We start from the raw sequence: 6,895 nt of genomic DNA, 5'->3' as shown, positions 1-6,895 counted from the left end.
TAAAGGGTTAGGGGTACAAGGATCTTGTAACTTGGCTGCTTTAAGACTTCTGTGCTTCAAATTCCAGAGTTTCTGAGCCAACATTTTGGTTGCTAAGCAAGAACATTGTTAAGTGAGTTTCACCATATTTTACAAGTTGGCCATGCTCACCAAGTCACATGACTGCCAAGCCACTCGCACTCAGTCACATGGCTGGCAAGCCACTCCCACTCAGTCACATGGCCGGCAAGCCATTCTCACCTGGTCATATGACTGGCAAGCCACTCCCACAAAGCAGGCCACCCCTACAGAAGAGGTTCTAAATTTTTTTGAAACCCACCACTGGGCAGCACGCAGCCCTGCCGAGCTTCGTTTTCATTGGCAAAGATTGCAGGAGGCTGTGAATTTGGCTCCCAATGGAACTTGGGAGCCGGTTTTCGCTGGCAGAGTGCTTGGACCACCACAGGTACACCCAACATGAGTGACATTGAGCTGGCCATGTCCACCCTGGCCCCCTGAGGTCAAGCACAACTCTGAAGTGGCCCTCAATGAAACCAAGTTTCACATCCCTGATCTAGACAACACTCATGATGAATCAGTCTCATTACCACTTAGAATAACATTGAAGTTCAGTTCTAACTGCCAAGATCGCACGTGGCTGTTCCATCTTCCTTGTAGACATCAAAGGTTCTTGAAGTACCATACTTGGAATTGTCTGAATAACAAGCTGTCAGAATTCAGAGAAAAACAATTTTGACATCTTCCTTGTAGATAGCAAATGTTCTTGAGGTACTTGGAATGCTCTGGATAGTAAGCTGTCAACATTCAGAGAAAAACAATGTTGACCAGGTATTCATTTTTGGTTATTGTATTGAGTGTGTAATGGTTGAATCACTTTGTCAATTTTGTTTTTACATTTAAGAGTAAAAAGAAACTGTCTCACTGCAGTATCTGAACCTAGTGTTTGAAAATCTACATTTTAAAAGAAGTTTTGCAAAATGGGAACACATAAAATCACATTGTGCAAGGATTCATAACAGTTCCTTCTTGATCTGTACAGCATTCCATCCCCCTTCTTGCTGGGAAAAAAAGGAAAAAAGAACATGTATTCTATCTGTTTTAAAGGGTAGTTTATGAAGGAAGATGTTGTGGCTTGCCAGCAGCCAGCAGAGCTGGCAGCAGACTCGAACAATGAGGAGGTTGGGGAGGAACTTGGGCCAGTGCTGGAGTTTGGGGAAGGTTCTGATGGATGCTATGTGTGCAGATGCAGAGATAGAGCCAGGGCTGTCTGACATTTCCCAGCCACTGGAGAGTCAACTGCCTTTGGAGGTTGATATGAGTGAGGAGGAAGAACAGCTGGGACCTGTTCCAGATGCACGTATGCACAGAGCAGTTAGAAGAGGTGAGCAACAGAGGACAAGGAGTAGATTCAGGAAGAACAGTACACATGAATGCTGATTGGCCCCTCCCTGGCTGGAGAATAAATAGAAGAAAAGGAGAATGGTTGTCGTAGGAGACAACAGTTCATATTTCTGAAGATTTTGCTCACTGTATTTCGTGCCACAAAGACTGCTTGTCAGAACTTAATTTGCAATCTCTCAGTTGGGAGCTCACTGCCTTGAAATTATCGCAAGGAACTGATAAGGTCTGTACTGCAGTTAACTCCTTGAAGGACTATTGCTGGACTTTTTGGTGAGTGAATGCAATTAATTCACAGGAGGTAAATAAAGAGGGTTTTTTGTGACAAGGAGTCTGTTTCCTGCGTCTGCTAAGGCTAGGTCAGAACAGAAGAAAATTATGAAGTAATATTAGGGACAGGAAATAAAATATAAATGCATTTATAACTGCTGTCAAAAAGATCAGAAGCCTCTGTATTTTTCCTGTTTCTATTTTCTTTTTTAACCATTCACTATTCTTTATTTTCCTTGTTTCTTTTCTAATATTTGTATTTAACAGAATAACAGAGTTGGAAGGAACCTTTGAGGTCCAAACCCCTGCTCAAGCAGGAGACCCTACACCATTTCAGACAATTGGCTGTCCAGTGTCTTTTTAAAAGTTTTCAGTGATGAAGCACTCACAACTTCTGACAGCAAGTCATTCCACTGGTTTATTGTTCTCACTGTCAGGAAATTTCTCCTTAGATCTAGGTTGCTGCTTTCCTTGATTAGTTTCCATCCATTGCTTCTTGTCCTGCTTTAGCTACACAACTGGAGAATAGGTTGGCATCCTCTTTTTTCTAACAGCCATTCAAATATTGGAACACTGCTATCATGTTGCCTCTAGTCCTTCTTTTCACCAGTTCCTGCAACTGTTCTTCATATGTTTTAGCTTCTAGTCCCCTAGTCACTTTTGTTGCTTTTCTCTGCACTATTTTCCAAAGTCTCAAAATTACAATATATTTCTTTAACCTTGTTGAATTTTTTTCATACAGTGCATGTTTGTGTATGTGTGCGTGCACGTGTGTATGTATGTACGTATGTATGTATGTACGTACGTATGTACGTACGTACCAGAGGTGATATGCTGCCGGTTCACACCAGTTTGGGCAAACCGATAGTGGCAGTGGCACGAGGCTCCGCCCACCCACACGGATGTCATCAAGAACTTTCTGCGCATGCGCAGAAGGTTCTGTGCATGTCCAGACACACGCGCCACCCCCTCCCGAACCAGTAGTGAAGAAAATAGAATACCATATCTGGTATGTATGTATGTGTGTGTGTTTGTATATGTGTGTGTATATATAAAATGTATTGTCCTCTTGGTACCATTAGCTCCAGTTAATATGATTGGTGGGTAAAAATGATGGAAATTGTAATCTAAAACATATGGAGGATCCAGGTCAAGAAAACCTGATGGGAAGAAAGGTTGTACTTTTAGACTTGGAAGATTGATATCAGCGACACAGGGCAAACCACATAGGAATTACAACCAGATAAGCTAATTCTACTTTACTGTAAAGCTACAAAATCTTGCAAGTCTGAAAATACAATCACCTCCCCCCTCCTTTACATTTCAAGAAACTAGAAACAGTCTCTTTGAGCCTCTTGCCCATATCAAGAGATATGTTATCTCTTATTTGACTATTACTTTAACAGCATCACTGCCTGTTCTCCCAAGGTATTTCCCACATACCATTACAATGGGCCAATTAGGATGGGTATACTCCAGGTGCCTTCTCTTAAATGTTATCACCAAGTGGAGCTTAGGAAGGATGTCTTCTCATAGCAGTTCCTGTCCTGTATAATACTACTCTTCCCCCTGAGTTCTGGCAGTTTCTCACCTTCCCAGTCTTCTGAAAAATCCTAAAAATTGGTTCCTCCTTCAATGCCTGGGATAAAGTGAGACTGGAGCCCAGGGCTTGTGTTTAGGGATTGTTGATGGTTTTAGAGTCTCTAGGTTAAGGCACTGGGGTTTGGTTTTAGATGTTGGTTTCATTGCTTCCTTTAGTTGTATTTCAGTTTTGTGAGACAACCCAGAGTTGTGAGCCATAAGATGAGCAGCCATACAAGTCTTTTAAATAAATAAACAAAAACAAACTGATTTCATGGGAAATATTTAAACATTCTGGGAGCCACACACAAGGCTTTGAGGAAATAGCTAGCCTTAGGATCAGATATTACCATCTCTGTTCTCAATAATATATTGTAGCCAAGGAGCATTCATTCTTCAACTTGGTACTCTTTTTAGCTGTACAAATGGAGTCAGCAATGAGAGCTGCAATTTCATCTGATGGGGTCATAGCTGGTATACTTGGTATGATCTTATCTGATGAATCTAGACACAATTTTTAACACTTTAAATATATCCAAATTAAGCTATTGTCTATTGTTCTTCTGTTAGGGACAATAAGACCAACCCAACAGTGGTGCCGATGTGGTAGAATTGCTTCCAAGTGAGATCTATCAAATATTGATGTTACATTTTTTCAAGCAGTTGGTTGAAAATGCATTATTTGAGAATGCATAACTAACATTTATTTTATCTTATCTTTGCTAAAGTATGTGGTGATTTAAATTACTGCTGCGTTGCCACAATCCATTCTCCCAAGCATAGACATACATACATTCAATCAGTTTAGTCAGTAATCTCAAAGTAGCACAGCGATTCTCAATGCTTATCACCACAAACCTGAAACAACCCTAAAGCCAGGAAAATACTTGGCCTTCATGTCACCCAATAAAATCCACAGTTGAAACAGGATCGCTGCAATCCCTGTCTGAGCCTTTTTTCAGCTAAATTTCATTTTCCCAGCCAATTTATTTCTCTATCCTCACAAAATCCCATTTTTTTCCCATGTGTTTCTGGATCTAGTACATACTGCCTTATTGTCAAGGCTACAACTTTTTACATAATTAGTTAAAAAGTCACTGAACTCCAAACTTAAATTGGTTTCGTTTCTAATCCTCCTCATCTAGTGACATTCTAATATTCCCAAGTGCCCTCAAAGGCTACAAAGTGAAAAGAACTGACCAACCTGTAGGAGAAATGAGCAAGTTGAAATAAAATACAAGTTGAATGTGTAAAAAACAAGCTGAAATAAAAGAAATAGTCACTAACTACCTCACATTTGCACCCATTGTGAATTTTAAGAACTTGTATACTTCAACTCCAGAATTCCCCAGCCAACTATGTTATGGTTGCTGGGGAATTCTGGGAATTGAAGTCCACAAGTGTTAAAGTTGCCAAAGTTGGACACCCCTGAACCAGGGGTGGTATTCACTTACTTTCCCTACCAGTTTGCAAATGTGAGCGCCCTGTCCACACATGCGCTCAGCCTTCCGTGCATGTGCTTTGGCTTCAAAATGTGTGCCTAAATGGGAGGTCATAGAGCCTACCTGCGATTTCCATTACTGGTTTAGGCGAACTGGTTCGAACTAGCAGAATACCACCTCTGGCCTGAACTTAGTCACTAATGAAATCAGCTTTACACAGAATCACATATTCATAGTTATATAGGTGAAAGTTCTTTGAGCATCCCTTTAGCAGAATATAAAATACACACCCTCAATGCTCACATATAAATGTTTATGTATTTTATGCATTTACTTTAGATAAGAAAGTTATATCCCGGGGAATGAAGGCAGATCTATAGCTACAAAAACATCTAGAGTGTCTGAAAGGAAAAAGGATTATTTCCAATCTTTGTGTTTAAAAGAAGCAATCATTACAAATCCTCTTTTCTTGCTACCTTTCATAGTTTTCAGACCATGAAAGAAGGAACTCGCTCTCAAAAAAACCCATCCTGAAATTCTAAATACGGTTTCCAGAAGGAAGCCAACTGAAGACGGTTAAATCTATTGTAGAGTAGACATACATGAAAAACATTGCTTATAAAAATTTATAATTCAGTCTAGATACTCTTTAAATATCCATATAAATTATAAAACCTTAATATTCTGGTAAAGAACTAATATTTTATATTTATCCAGTGAAAAAAAGAACCAGTTTTCCAACTGAAGAAGCAGAAGAGGGAAAACCATAGTCTAACACAAGCCTTGCTACCACAAAAGTGTGCAATGGGAGAGGTGTCCTAGATTGTGTCTAGCCTTTATTTATGTATTTCTTTTTCTACAACTCTTATCTCACCATATTCCATAAGACATTTGAGGCAATTAACAGTAACATATAGTATAAACAGTTAACAATCATAAAAACCTAAAGTCAACATGGTATGAACTGAAAATATGAAGATTTTAATTTCTTTTCCTAAAAGCAGAAGGCATTTGCAGCTAAGTGAATCCTAGAAAACCTAATTCCATAATTTGGGAGCAACGCAGCACAAAAGGCTATCTCAGGTGTGCCTAACAAACTAAACACACAAAATGGGGAAATCTTTCACTTTGTGAAGGCTTTTAAATGAAACGTAATAATGTCAGACAGACTGAGTTAACCAGATAAACTCTTCGGATAATTAGATTCTCAACCATTGAAAGTTCTAAATTATTATTTAAATTGCTCCTCATGGGCAGGACAGTTTTTTTTTAAAAAAAAAAAGAACAGACAAGCTTTTATATTATTGCATGCAGAGATTCCATAGGTTCAGGATCTCAGAAGCTCTTATTGTATAGCAGTATTTTTCAAATTTGGCAATTTTAAGCTCTGTGAACTTCAATTCCCAGAATTCCCAGTCAGCATATGAGAGTTGAGACTTGTAGCAATTTTCTGCTCCAGGTATGTAATGATTAAAATTCCTAGAATTTCTAATTGGTGAAATATACATCTGGAAGCCTCTAATTGGGGAAGGCTGATCTCCTTTCTTTCTTTATTTTTATATTTTAAATGCTTAAGATAGTCATTGTCTCAAGAAAACCAAGGCAAGTATATTCTTTTACCAAATATGTGTGAAGAAATTATATATTAATACAAATCCAGTAATTTCTACATTAGACTCCTTTCTGTTCTTGCTTCAATGAACAAACTATTAAATCCAAGGAAAGCTTTTGTATTCATTATTATCTCCTATTGTACGCAAAGCTTTCCTTTCATTTGCTCCACTCCTTTTTCCTAATTACGTTTCATGTTGTTGTAGTTTTTTCTTAATTTTTTTTGGGTTTTGCTACTGAATCTTTAGCCCTTCATGCTGCCGACAGTAGTCTTTTCTATTATAGGGAACCAATACTATCAGAAAAAGTGTCATTTCCAAAGTTGTTGTTTAAATTGAAGGCATATTAATTTGTTTTATATTTATTACATTTCCTAGTTTGTATAATTATAGATAAACTTTAAAATGTTACATCAGTCTAAAGAAATACTATGCATGTTAATACAGAAATAAGCCCTAAAAATGTAATAGAGGTTAATCCCAAATAAGAATGCATAACATTATAGTCTAATGGTGAATTAATATTCTCTTGAGATACATCAATTCTTTAGGCACATATTCCAATCCCTTAGCCAGTGATAGCTAATCTTTTTG

The sequence above is a fragment of the Thamnophis elegans genome, chromosome 3 (genome assembly GCF_009769535.1).
Source record: "Thamnophis elegans isolate rThaEle1 chromosome 3, rThaEle1.pri, whole genome shotgun sequence".
Lineage (NCBI taxonomy): Eukaryota > Metazoa > Chordata > Lepidosauria > Squamata > Colubridae > Thamnophis > Thamnophis elegans.
This window is presented reverse-complemented; position numbering follows the sequence as displayed.